This window comes from Chiloscyllium punctatum, chromosome 14 (genome assembly GCF_047496795.1).
Source record: "Chiloscyllium punctatum isolate Juve2018m chromosome 14, sChiPun1.3, whole genome shotgun sequence".
Classification (NCBI taxonomy): domain Eukaryota; kingdom Metazoa; phylum Chordata; class Chondrichthyes; order Orectolobiformes; family Hemiscylliidae; genus Chiloscyllium; species Chiloscyllium punctatum.
The window spans coordinates 1,686,501-1,700,449 of NC_092752.1; the positions used below are offsets into that span (position 1 = coordinate 1,686,501).

Consider the following 13,949-nt stretch of genomic DNA (forward strand, 5'->3'; position numbering starts at 1 on the left):
CCCCACTCCGGCCTATCACCCTCACCTTGACCTCCTTCCACCAATCACATTTCCAACGCCCCTCCCCCAAGTCCCTCCTCCCTACCTTTCATCTTAGCCTGCTGGACACACTTTCCTCATTCCTGAAGAAGGGCTTATGTCTGAAACGTCGATTCTCCTGCTCCTTGGATGCTGCCTGACCTGCTGCGCTTTTCCAGCATCACATTTTCAGCTTTTAAGATTGTTAGTATACTAAATGCAAACTGGATTGGCGTTTGGTAGTTTTTTGGGGTATAATTTAACTAATTGGCCTAATTCAAATCTGTTTTGTTGTTTCCAGGCAACAAGCTAACCAAGTTGTTCCACCAAATGTTACATTATATTTCTTGGTTCTGTCAGATAGTTCTGTTTCTTGTAATTCTCTTCATAACACAGTCAAGTGGGGGTATCCCATTACACATAGATGGTAGACAGGCTTTGGGGAATTAGGAGGTGAGTTACTTGCTGCAGTATTCCTAACCTCTGACCTACTGTTGTAGTCACTGTGTTTATGTGAATAGTCCAGTTGAGTTTCTGGTCACTGATAACCCCCAGGATGTTGATGTGGGGGATTCAGTGATGGTGACACCATTGAATGTCAGGAGAGGTGGTTAGATCAACTCCAATTGGAGGTGGTCAGACCCTGGCATTTGTGTTGTGAATGTTACGTGCCACTTGTCGGTCTAACCCTGGATATTGTCCAGATCTTGTTGCATTTGAACATGGACTGCTCAGTATCTGAGGAGTCGTGAATGATGGTGAACATTGTGCAATCGTCGGCGAACATCCCTACCTCTGGCCTTATTGGAGGGAATGTTGTTGGTGAAGCTGCTGAAGATGGTCAGGCATCGGACACTACCCTGAGGAACTCCTGTAGAGATGTCCTGGAGCTGTGATGACTGACCTCCAACCACCATGATCACCTTCATAAGTGTCAGATATGACTCCAAGCACCAGATTGTTTGTTCCGTCTTACCGGTTAATTCCAGTTTGGCTAGGACACCTTGGTGCAACACTGGGTTGAATGTACCCTTGATGTGGAGTGCTGTCACTCTCCCCTCCCCTCTGGAATTCAGCTCTCTTCTCCATGTTTGAACCAAGATTGTAATGAGCTCAGGAGCTGAGTGACCCTGGATGTCACTGAGCAGGCTATTGCTGAGCAGGTGCTGCTTGAAAGCACTGTTGAAGATACAATCAATCACCTTTCCTGATAATTGAGGGTAGACTGATGGGGCGATAATTTACTGGGTTGGATTTGTCCTGCTTTTTATGTACTTGAGCAATTTTCCACATTGTCTGTCAGATACCAGTGTTGTAATTGTACTGAAACAGATTGGCTAGGGGAACGGCATGATCTCGATCAGACATCTTCAGTACTATTGCTGGAATGTTGTCAGAGCCTGTAACTGTTTTTTGGTATCACATGGAGTGAATCAAATTGGCTGAAGACTGGTATCTGTACTGCTGAGGAACACTGGAGGAAACCAAGATGGACCATCCACGTGACACTTCTGACTGAAGATTGCTGCAAAAGCTTCAGCCTTATCTTTTGCACAGATGTGATGGCTTTTCCATCATTAAGGGTGGGGATATTTGTGGAGTCTCTTCCTTCAGTGAGTTGTTTAATTGTCCACCACCATTCACGTCTAGATGTGGCAGGACTGCAGAGCTTAGAGCTGATCCATTTGTTGTGCAATCACTTAGCTCTACCTATCATTTACTGCTTATACTGTTGGGCATGCAAATAGACCTGTTTGGATTAGTCATTTTTCATGAAGTCAGATCACTACCATCTTGTCTCTGGCGATTAGGCAGTAAATGCAGGCCCCATCCATATACCATGAAGAATTTTTTAAAAATGTTCCACTGTGACCATGCAAAAGAAATGAACTTTCAAAGTAATAGTCTTCCAGTATAATATGTTGGAATAGACTCAAAATGAAGATATTAAAATAATATACTTGGGGCACAGAAAAAACATTGTTATGATTATCTGTTTGGGGATTAATTGCACGTTAATCCTCCTACATTGCATCCTTCAGCCCTAAATGAAACTTGTACTTACTGTAGACAGCCTCTCATGGGAATTCTCTTGCACATTGTATCCTTCCTTTCTCCACAGTTCCCCAAAGAGGTCACAAATTCTTGGAAATTTCTAAATAGGCTAGAAATGCATTGATCTAGGTTCACGTGACAAAATCTAAACCCCCTCTTGCATGACTGGGATTGCTCCAGAATTATGCTTTAGCCTCATAATTTTGTTGCAAGTTTGTTCTAATTGGTTAAGATATTGGTGACTATTGGTTTGAAAAATCTATTTAAGGCAATATTCTATCTGTAATATAACTTTTCAATATTATTATTTAAATGTTTTGATATATCTCTGCATTTCAAAGCTCAGTAGTAATGTAAACCTCACAGGATTATATCTTTGAGGATTAGAGGGACGGGTTTAGAAAAGTTAGAATATTTTGTCTGCCACTTTTTTTTTTGCAAAAACATTGCATACAGATAGCAATATTTTAAGTGTATGCCTGAAGAGACAGTTCTATGCAATATGTTTTGATAAATGAGAATGTACACAATAATAAGCATTCTCCACTTATTAGATTTGCTGAAATTTTCTGCAAAGGGTTCAACTGCAGTTTCAGTCTTTATTTTACAGATTTCATTAATATGTAACTAATATTTTATTGAAGATAATAAAACAGTTCATTTCAGTGTCTGTCAAGCTTTCAGGTTGTCTGAGGTAACCTTATGTAAGTGAGATATTTTGCCTGCAATCAAATCTTTCGGCAGTTTTTGTTTTCTGATAGGGGCCAAACAAAAGGTTCAAACCAGTGCCACTTACATCTTAATCTTCAACCTTAGGAACTAAAGTTCATCTGTTTCAATCAATGTGTAATGTTATTGAAGTACATAATGCAGTTCTGTTTACTTTTGAGATCTCAAGATTTGACAAGATGTGGTTTGTGGGAAAAGTGCTGATGACATGCTCTTTACTTCTATTTTTGAATAGGGAAGGTACTTTGTTATTTGTAATCAATTTTATAACCACAATTTAAATTAGTGTTAGTCTTCTACTTACCTGAAACAACAAATAGAGCTTTAAAAGAAAATAGAAGAAACATGGTCAACTATACACTGTTGTTTTGAATTAATATTTTGTTACATTCTATAGCATTTAGTTCCTATCAATTTTTCGTGCAAGTGGACGGTTCTTCAAAAGCTCAGCAGATTTACCTAAGGAGTAGCTTTGAACTCATGTCAGGATGTTTTCCTGCACCATTCTATACAGAGATAGCTGACCTCAACTCTGATTTACTTTTTTTAGATTTTTTTTAGATTACTTACAGCGTGAAAACAGGCCCTTCGGCCCAACAAGTCCACACCGACCTATCGAAGCGCAACCCACCCAAGACCCATTCCCCAACATTTATCCCTGCACCTAACGTTACGGGCAATTTAGCATGGCCAATTCACCTAACCTGCACGTTTTTGGACTGTGGGAGGAAACCGGAGCATCCGGAGGAAACCCACGCAGACACTGGGAGAATGTGCAAACTCCACACAGACAGTCGCCAGAGGCAAGAATCGAACCTGGGTCCCTGGCAGCGTGAGGCAGCAGTGCTAACCACTGTGCCACTGTGCCACCTTGAGAAAATCATGCTTTAGCCTACTAAGCTTTCTCTGAAAGTCTCATACTGTATCTTGTAATCATGTGAGAACAAGATACAGATTAGTGCAAAATTCTGGTTAACTGCTGACATTTATTGGTGACGTTTGTACACAAAAACCATTTGGTGAGCAACCCAGTCTAGGAGTAATAGAGAGAATTCCAGAGCTGAGAATAGAAAGATACCAAGAAAAAAAATCAGTTGACCAACTATAACATAAACTTAAAGGTGAAAGTATTTCAAAATACTGTACAGAGATGTTCAATCAGAAAAGATTATACCAGAATGGATGATTTAAAAGATTGGCCAAGGAGCTCGAATTTAATGAGTGTTTTGAAGGAAGAGAAGGAGGTGGAGAAACAAAAAGTACTGTGCAGCTAAAGAAGGTACGGGGGCTGTCAGTGATGGAGCAAAGGGAAGCTTGATGTACGAAAGGATAAAACTAAAGGACCAGAGATCTTTGGTAAAGTATTATAGCAGTAAAGGATAAAAGAGGTAGGAAGCCAAGAATGGGTTTAAAGTAACTTTTATTCATAAAAGTGCCAGGCAAAAGAGAATCTAACCATCTGGACCATTCTGTCCAGCAAGAGAGAATCTGACCATCTGGACCATTCTGTCCAGCAAGAGAGAATCTGACCATCACATCTGACATTCAGTGGCGTTGCCATCACAGAATGCTCCACCATTAGTATTGAGGGATACCATTGACGGTATCGGAAACTAAACTGGCCCCTCCATATAAATACTGCGACTACAAGATCAGATTGGAGTCTAGGAACTCTTCTGTGAGTAACTTCCCCTTTTTTTTATATTCATTCATGGGATAAGGGCATCACTGGCTAGGCCAGCATTTATTGCCCATCCCTAATTGCCCAGAGGGCAGTTAAGAATCAAACACATTGCTGTGGGTCTGGAGTCATATGAAGGCCAGACTAGTCGAGGGACTGAACACTAAGCATCAGCAGCAGTGTAAATCATCTACAAGATGCACTTCATAAATTTACCGAAGCTCCTTAGACAGCACGTTCCAAATACATAACTGTTATCACATAGAAGGATACCACATAGAAGGCCAGCAGATACATGGGAACACCACCAGCTGCAAGTTCACTTTCGAGCCATTCACTGTCCAAACATGGAAATATATTGTCATTCCTACAACGTTGCTAGTCAATATAGAACATAGAACAGTATGGTACAGTACAGGTCCTTTGGCCCTCAATGTGTGTTGACCTTTTATCCTACTCTAAGGTCAAACTAACCTATACATCCTTCATTTTACTATCTTCCACGTGCCTATCCAAGAGTTGCTTAAATGTCCCTAATGTCTCTGACTTTATTACAACTGCTGGTCGTGCATTCCATGCACCCATCTCTGTGTAAAGAACCTACCTCTGACATCTCCCCTAAACCGTCCTCCAATCAACTCAAAATTATGCCCTCTCATGATAGCCATTTCTGCCCTGGGGGAAAAAAGTCTCCGACTATCCATTCTATCGATGTCTGTTATCATATTGTACATCTCTATTGTCACCTCTCATCCTTGTTCGCTCCAATGAGAAAAGCCCTAGTTCCTTCAACATTTCTTAACACATGCCCTCCAATCCAGGCAGCATCGTTGTATATATCCTCTGCACCCTCTCTAAAGCTTTCACATCCTTCCTATAATAAGGCAGCGAGAACTGAACACAAAATTCCAAGTGTGATCTATATAGAGCTGCAGCATAACCTTATACTTCTTAAACTCAATCCCTCTGCTAATGAAAGCCAAAACACCATATGCGTTCTTGACTCACTCAACTTGGGTGACAGCTTTGAGGGATCTATGGACATGGACCCCAAGGTACCTCTGTTTCTCTACACTATCAAGAATCCTGCCTTTAACCCTGTATTCTGCATTCAAACTTGACCTTCCAACATGAATCACTTCTCATTTATCCAAGTTGAACTCCATCTGCCAATTATCAACACAGCTCTGCATCCTGTTAATGTCCTGTTGCAACCTCCAACAGCCCTCCACACTATCCACCACTCCACCAACCTTCGTGTCATCGGCAAACTTACTAACCCACCCTTGCACTTCCTTATCCAAGTCACTTATAAAAATCACGAAGAGCAGATGACCCAGAACCGATCCTTGCGGAACATCACTGGTGACCAAGCTCCAGGAATACTTTCCATCTACTACCATCTTTCTATGGGCCAGTCAATTCTGTATCCAAACAGCCAGATTTCCCTGTATTGCATACCTCCTTACCTTTTGAATGAGTCTACCATGGAGAACCTTATCAAATGCCTTGCTAAAATCCATGTATACCACATTCAGTGCCCAACCTTAATCAATGTGTTTTGTCACATCCTCAAAGAATTCAATAAGATTTGTGAGGCATGACCTGCCCCTCACAAAGCCATGCTGATGAGTATCTCTAATCAAGCTATAGTTTTCCAAGTAATCATAAATCCTTTCTTAAAATCCTCTTCAACAATTTGCCCACCACAGTCGTAAGACTGATTGGTGTGAGCTGTCTTCTTGCCTGACAGCATTGTGGGGAGTTACTACACAAAGTGGACTGCAGTAGTTCAAGAAGACAGCTCACACCACCTTCTAAAGGGCAACTGGGATAAGCATTAAATGTCCAAGCAGTGGCAACCATATCTCTTAAATTAACTTTTTAAAAATACAAGAATTATAATTTTAAATTGGAGCTGTTAAGGAATTTGGGAGCAATACTGGTAGGCAGAGGGACTTAGTGTGGAATAGGATATGGAAGGAATGCAGAAAATAATTAAGAAAGAAATCAGGAAAGGAAAATAGCACTGAGAAAGAAAGTCCAAAAGGAAAAGGGTAAAGGTTATGACCTAAAATTGTTGAACGCAATACTGAGTCCAGTTGGTGGGTAGATTCTTGATCAGTAGGGCAATGAAGGGTTATGGGAAAAGGCAAGAAAATAGACATGAAGAATGTTGAGGGCAGAAGTTGGTACTGCGGATGATGGAGATTAGAGTCAAGTTTAGAGTGGTGCTGGAAAAGCACAGCAGGTCAGGCAGCATCCAAGGAGCGAGAAAATTGACGTTTTGGGAAAAAGCCATTCATCAGGAATTCCTAATGAAGAATGTTGAATCAGCCATGTTCTTATTGAATGACTGAGCAGGCTCAGTGAGCTGAAGTAAATTGCACTTTCAAAGAGCTCTTTGTGACTCAGATAGTGAAAAGGGAGGATAAAAGGTCAGCTATTATATTTCCTGCACTTGCTTGGAAAGGTAGTGTAGCAATGTGTTGGTGTTAATGTCTGAGGAGTGGTGAAGGAATAATAGAAGGAATAGTCCTTTTGGAATATATAGATGGATGGGAAGATGTGATTGCTGATGTGTTGAGAGATGGGAGAGGGCCAAGAATTGATCCTTGGGGGACACTAGAGTAAGCAGTTTGGGGATGGAAAGCAATGATAACGAATAATTCTCTGGATAATAAAAAAAAAGGTATAGGAGGAAGATGACGTGGTCAACCTTGTTAAAGGTTGCAGACAGACTGAGGAAAAAAAACTGTTAAAGTATTGTTATTGGTTTTATTAAGTTAAATTTTCCAGTGCTAGTGGTGAATGAATGATTTAATAAATTGAACAATAAATTTAGTTAATGGGGAAATTACAACTTTATTAAAGTTAAGAGGCTACAGCTGAGAGAAAGAAAGATGGAACAAGAATAATATGAATTTTAACTTTGATGGAAACTTAGTTTATTGGACTTAAACAAAAAAAGCCAAAAGAACTGTGGATGCTGGAAATCAAAAACAGAAATTGTTGAAGAAACTCAGCATGTCTGACCTATCCTTGGAGAGAAATCAATTAACATTTCAGGTGCCGTGACCCTTCTTCAGAATTGATGATAGCTAGGAAAAAGTTGGTACATACGCAGAAGATGCGGTGGTTTGGTGAGACAAGGGAATGGTAAACTGTAAGCGGAGGTAGAGCTAAAGGGAGAGAAAACAGTTGGACAGACGAAGAGTAGTTAAAGGTCATTCTGGGGGAATGAATAGGTGCTAATGGGGTTTATTAATAGCTGACAATAGAATGTGTGTGTTAGTAGCCCATGTAATGATGAGGCCTGGTGGGTTAGGGACGGACATAATCTCAAGTACAACAATTTTAGGGCTTGAGGCTAAGTCCAGAAGCCTGCAGAGGTCTGTGTGTGTTAACTTCAATCTACGTCATGTTGACGAATTTAAATTCCAGGGTACAGAGGTTGAAGATTAAGATTGAGGCAGAATTTTTTTAACCTATTCAGCAATAAAGTTATGAAGTAAATTACCAGTAAAGTTAGTTAAAGCCAACATGCAGCTGGATATTTCTGGAGAGAAAATAGTTTGAGGAACATGGTGAGGAAGAAGGCAACTATTTTGAATCAGAGGCTTGTTATTGTTTTGACTTTATGACCTCATTCACATTGGATATAAATTGGCCTTCAGTGGACATACTCTCGTGTTGTTATCATTGCAGATTTCTTATCACGTGTTTTAAGACTAGACGTGACTGTTCTCATGGCTGACAGCCATGGAGGAGAATCTATATGTCTTGGGGGGTAAACTCTTCTGTTGCTTCTGAATTTCATCTGATTGTCAGATCATATTCGTACCTGGGTGCTAATTGGGTGGAGAATTGGTGCTGGAAAAGCACAGCAGGTCAGGCAGCATCTGAGGAACAGGAGAATGATGTTTTGGGCAAGAGCCCTTGCTAATTGGGTGGGTATGGTCACGTGGAGAAATCATGGCTGTAGCACTAGTTGAAACATAGCCTGGGTTTCTGCCTTGTACTCTTTTATTTTTTACTGAAAGAGTTTTTTAAAGTGCTGAACTTGCTCTGATGGCTCTAATAATTGTATTGCTTGTTGCATTTACTGTTCAGGCTCTGTTGTGAAGAGTGATCATTTGGGTGAGGCATCAAAGGATTACATCAGCTTACAGATTCCCCCAAGCTTGGGTTGTCGTCTCCAGGAGTGGAGAGGTAAATATATATTTTAAAGTATTATATAAAATCATTTTGCTTAGCTTTTCATTGTGGTTCCTCAGCTTTTTCCTGATTATAGCTTGTGACAGTTCAAGTATTCTAGAAAGCATATGTCAGTGGCCATTAAGATTTGATTTCAGTGATAGTTGTAGTATATAATACACTGTGTGGTATTGAAATAGTCTCTGAAGTAAAACATTAATGGTCCAGACATTTAATGAGCGCTATGCAAAAAAGTAACAAACTGTTGTTATTGGGATTTCACTAAAGTGCCATGGTGGATTTGAGAAATTTCATTGCGACAAATCACATTGTTCGCAGTGAATATGAAAAATGTTACAATCAACTGAAGTCTAAAAATAGATGCCTGTTAACAGCTCTGAAACTCAACCAGGTTTGTAGGCTAAATTTTCCCATCCCTCCATTAGTTGCATTATGGTTCAATGAAACTTTTGAGTGTTGTCTGTCTTCTGCATTTTTCTCTGGATTTTTCTCTTGTTTAACCAGTCAAGATACATGGATTTTCAGTGGCGTAAGTTTGAATTGAAAGGAGGGGATGAAGAGTGATATATCATCATATGCAATAAAGAGAAAGCAATTTCAACACCACCTTGTTGGAGGAACGAAGCTAGATACCACCCAGCCAAGAAGGAGGCAGGAACATTGGCAGGTAAGGGACAGGGAAAAAACTTGTAATAAGGGACTTAAGGCTATATTTGGGGTTTTGTGTACAGATCTGGGCAGTCCATTGTAATAAAGATAGTGATGAGTACATTTTGAAAAAAATAGAAAGTTGTAATATACATTAAGTAGATGTTGCTAAGGATGAGGGGTACAGTCATGAAGAGAAACTTGTGATTTTGAAGGTTTCCTGCACAAGCTGAAAAGCTCACATGTGACCTCTGAGACTTTCAAGATTATGAATGGTTACAACAGAAAGCAGAAACATTAGCATAGATATTCCACTAGACTTTTGTTATGCCAGTGTAGATAGCAGTTATGCAGGAGGATCCTGAGGAATGCCCATTTCAGCTAGGCAGATCCTCTATGCTCAGAACTCTTTGAAAGTCTCCATTTAAACTGAAGACAATGGAGGGTTTTGATAAAACTAAATAAAATAGTTCCTCACGAAAAGTTAGATAAGTATACAACACACTCCAATGCTTGCATCACACAACCCAACTACATCTCCTACACTCTCCAAACCAGATCCAAGCCAGTTGCTCCCCTGTTGAAACCAATCTGCTCTCTCCTCTCCCCAACTCCTCCTGCCCAGACCCCATTCTTCCACCCAATTATCTTGCACCCTGGCACACTATTCTTTTTCTACTTGACATCCCATCTACCTAGTACCCTAGCCCTTTCCAGCATTTAATCCATGTTGCATGCTTATGTACTTAAAATTTGGATGGTAGGACCTTTTAACTTTCAGAATATGACAGTCGACTGTTGTGAAAAGGCATCCTTCCTTTGACAGTTGTGCTGTACAAAAGAACTGTCAGAATAGAAGTATGGCTCCACATTCCTGAGGGAGCCGTGAGCAGTCTTTCCTCCCATTCATTCTGAACTCCCCCTTTTCACTAAAAGAAAAAGGCAGAATAGCAATCTCATCCTCAGAAAATCCAGGCCATTGTTACTGTTGGTAAAGTGAGATTGTCAAGAGGACACAGTAATTGCAAAAGATAGTCATAGAATCTTACAGCACAGAGACAGGTTTTTTTGGCCCAAATTGGTCCATGCTGCCTAAAATGTCCATCCATGCTAACTCCATTTCCCCGCACTGGCCCATATCCTTCTAATCCTTTCCTATTCATGTATTTGTCTAAATGCATTTTAAATGTTGCGAATGTACCTGCCTCAACAACTTCCACTGGCAGCTCATTTCATAAGTGTACCACCCTCTGTGTAAAAATATAAGCTACCCCTCAGGTTTCCTTTTATTCTTTCCCCTCTAACCTTAAACTGATGTCCTCGATTCCCCAACCCTATGATAAAGACTGAATGCATTCACCCTATCCATGCCTCTTATACGTCTCTATAAGATTCCCCCTCAATCTCCTATGCTCTTAAGAAAAAGTCCCAAGTTGTCCACTATCTCCCTATAATTCAGACCATTGAGGCCTGGCAACATCCTTGTAACTTTCTTCTGCACTCTTTCCAGTTTAATATCTTTCCTATAACAAGGTGACCAAAACTGAACACAATTCTCCAAGTGCGACCTCACCAACATCCTGGAAAACTGCAACATTAACTTCCCAACATCTATACTCAATGCTCTGACCAATGAAGGCAAGTGTTCCAAAAGCCTCCTTCACTGCCCTGGTTACCTGTGACTCCACATATATAAAATATAAAATATAAAAATATTGACGATTTTCTTCCCACTGAAGCTGGTGAAAATATGGAGTTATCTTGCATAGTCATTGTTGAACCAAGTTTATAAATTATTTCAAAAGCCAGATGGATAGTTACTTAAAAGTTACGGTGAAATTAAATTTGATGGCAGATTTGAGAAGATGGGTCATTGTTCTTGGCCTTGCAACAATTCCTGATTACTAACCACTGCTATTTCTAACACTGCCTGTAAGGGTGGTACAGGCAGAAATCCTCAATATTTAAGCAGAATTTCAGGGTTCACTTGTGTTGCCAAGGCATACAGAGCTATGGGTCAAGAAAATGTGCTCGTTTTTGACCAATGCAAACTCAGTAGGCCCGAGAGGTCTTTCTCTGTGGTGTGGACCACTATGACTCTCATCCCCACACCACTCCATCTTTCTAATTCCTTTTTGAAGGTTCCTTGAGGACCACATCTGGGATTGTAGAAGTCCATTGTTCAAATCTGCTTTTCCAATGAACTTCCAAGAGATGCTCACTGCCTTAATTATAAGGATTAATTCTAATTAGGCTCAAAATTATTTAAATGAATTATTTTCTCCATGCCCTATGCATTCATTTTTTAAAATATATTTTTATTAAAAAGAAAACATTTTTCTTTTGAATATTACAACAAATACAAAACCAAACAATTCAAACCAATATTAAAAAACAAAACCGCTAATTACACAAATAAATACTAACTAATAACTAAGCTTAAAAAAAAGTTAACAACAATAATGATAACAACCATAACACAGCTCAGCAAAATAAAACAATAGCCCTCGATCATCGAGTGCACAAGTTTATACATATTCATATGTTCGTAGTTCCTCCCCTCTGGATACCAAACCCATTACTTAGAGTTGCCAGGGCTATATAGAGGCGCTTATTAGTATGGCAGACAAATCTGTACCTGGGTAGTCCAAAAAGGGCTGCCGTGTCTTACAGAAATTCTCAGTTTTATGGTGCATCATACTTGTAAGAAAGTCCAAGGGGATGTGCTCCATAACTAGCTTAAGTCAGCCTGCCATCCCTGGAGGATTTTCTGACACCCACCCTCACAGAATGTTCTTTCTGGCACAGAAAGTGAGGATACTGAAAAGCCTTTTTTTTTTGTGTGCATCTAATGGAGGAGAATTAACAAAGCCAAGAAGAAAAGATACCGAGTCCATCTCCACCTTTGTCCCCTAGGCCTTCTCTATTTCTCCCACCACAGCACTCCAGTATTCTCGGATTCTGTGGCAGGACCAAAGACAATGCCCACACTCACTTTACATATAGGACACATTGGAGATGCTCCCACTTTAAATTTAGCGAGGAGGTCTGGGATGGACCCTGTGGAGAATTTTCAATTGCGAAGCGTGGGTCCTGTTGCAAATCGAGATCCTTCTTGCATTTTCCCAGATACCCTCCCATATTTCAGAAGCGATCTCAATGTCCAACTCCCTATCCTATATCGTACAAAGCCATTCGGTCTCGTCCGAGGGGCCCTCTCCCAATAGATGATAAATGTTGTTAACAGATAATATACCCTCAACATTCAACACCCGTTTCTCCATATTGGACCTATAAGTTAGAAGTGTGGCCTCTTTTTGTATGAAGATTCTGATTTGGAAGAACTGAAAGAGGTCCCTACAGGACAATTCATATTTCTGAGCCAACTGGTCAAAAGACATCAGTATGTCCCCTTCGAATAAATCTCCCAGGGAAGTGACACCTCTAGCTGCCCATAGTTAAAACCCAGAATCCATCATCCCTAACTGAAAGCCTAGCATACCAACTATGATGGTGGACAATATTGCCAAAATGAACAGCAAGCTAATGAGGGGGCATCTTGCCTGAGATGCTTTGATGTCCAACCAAAGTGAGTGAGGGTCCCCCCGGGCTCAATCATTCATGTAAGAGCAATGAGCTTAACTGATAGTTTTTGATATCTGAGAGGCCCACTCCTCCCAGACTGTAAGGTAACTGCAATTTAGTCAATCTAATTAAGGGCCGCTTGTGATAACAGAACTAAACCAGCCATTCAGTCTTCTAAATATTTGCTTAGGAAAAAGCAGAGGAAGTAACAGACTGTACAGAATGGTCATTTTAATGACGGCTATCCGACCTAACCAAGAGATCTGAAGCGCCTCCCATCTATGACGGTCCTGCTTGATTCTGTTGAATAAATGGGCAAATTTGACTTTAAATAGCTGATCAGAAACGGGAGTAATAAATATGCCGATATAGAGAAAGCTCTCCTGCAACCATCTGAAGGTGAACTGAAATCTGCCTTCAGGATCAGGCACTCTCAAGAGACCACTCATGGGCATGGCCTCTAACTTTTCAAAATTGATCTTATAACCCAAGAAGCCACCAAATAAGTTGATACATTGTATCAAGTGTGGCACTTAAATGGTTGGGTTTGATAAGAAAACAAAAACATCATCTGCATGCAGTGTGATCTTATGTGACTTTGTCCCCACTTCTGGAGTGGTTATATTGGAATCCCTGTATCTTGCCTCCGCCAGTGGTTTGATCACCAATGTGAAGAGCAGTGATGAGAAGGGACAGTCTTGTCGACTGCCACTACAAATATCAAAATTGCTTGACTGTACACCATTGGTAAGGGCCGCGACAAAACCTCCATACGCCTGATGGAAGTCTCTCCCAGGCCAAACTGCTTCAAAGTATGAAAAAGATATGGCCACTCGACCCTATCAAATGCTTTGTCTGCCTCTAAGGAGATCACCAATCCCTGTACTGATTGCTGTTGACATACTTGGATCATTTTAATTAATCTCCTGACATTATCCGTTGATCTGCGACCTTTTATGAACCCCGTCTGGTCCTTCTTAATGATGGAGGGCAGTGCAGTTTCTAGCCTTAATGC

General features: G+C 40.5%; 1 protein-coding gene across 5 annotated transcripts in view; it reads left to right on the top strand.

Annotated features, from left to right (window-relative positions):
- LOC140485532 (sodium/hydrogen exchanger 9B2-like) overlaps window positions 1–13,949 on the top strand; it is a 191,855-nt gene that overhangs the window by 23,833 nt on the left and 154,073 nt on the right. For 4 of the 5 annotated variants that reach the window (XM_072583730.1, XM_072583729.1, XM_072583728.1 and 1 more), the window contains 2 exons: window positions 8,597–8,695; window positions 9,206–9,368. The gene's annotated coding sequence lies outside the window, so the exon portion shown is untranslated. The remainder of the gene's footprint in view (window positions 1–8,596; window positions 8,696–9,205; window positions 9,369–13,949) is intronic. The other variant, XM_072583731.1, reaches the window with a different exon arrangement.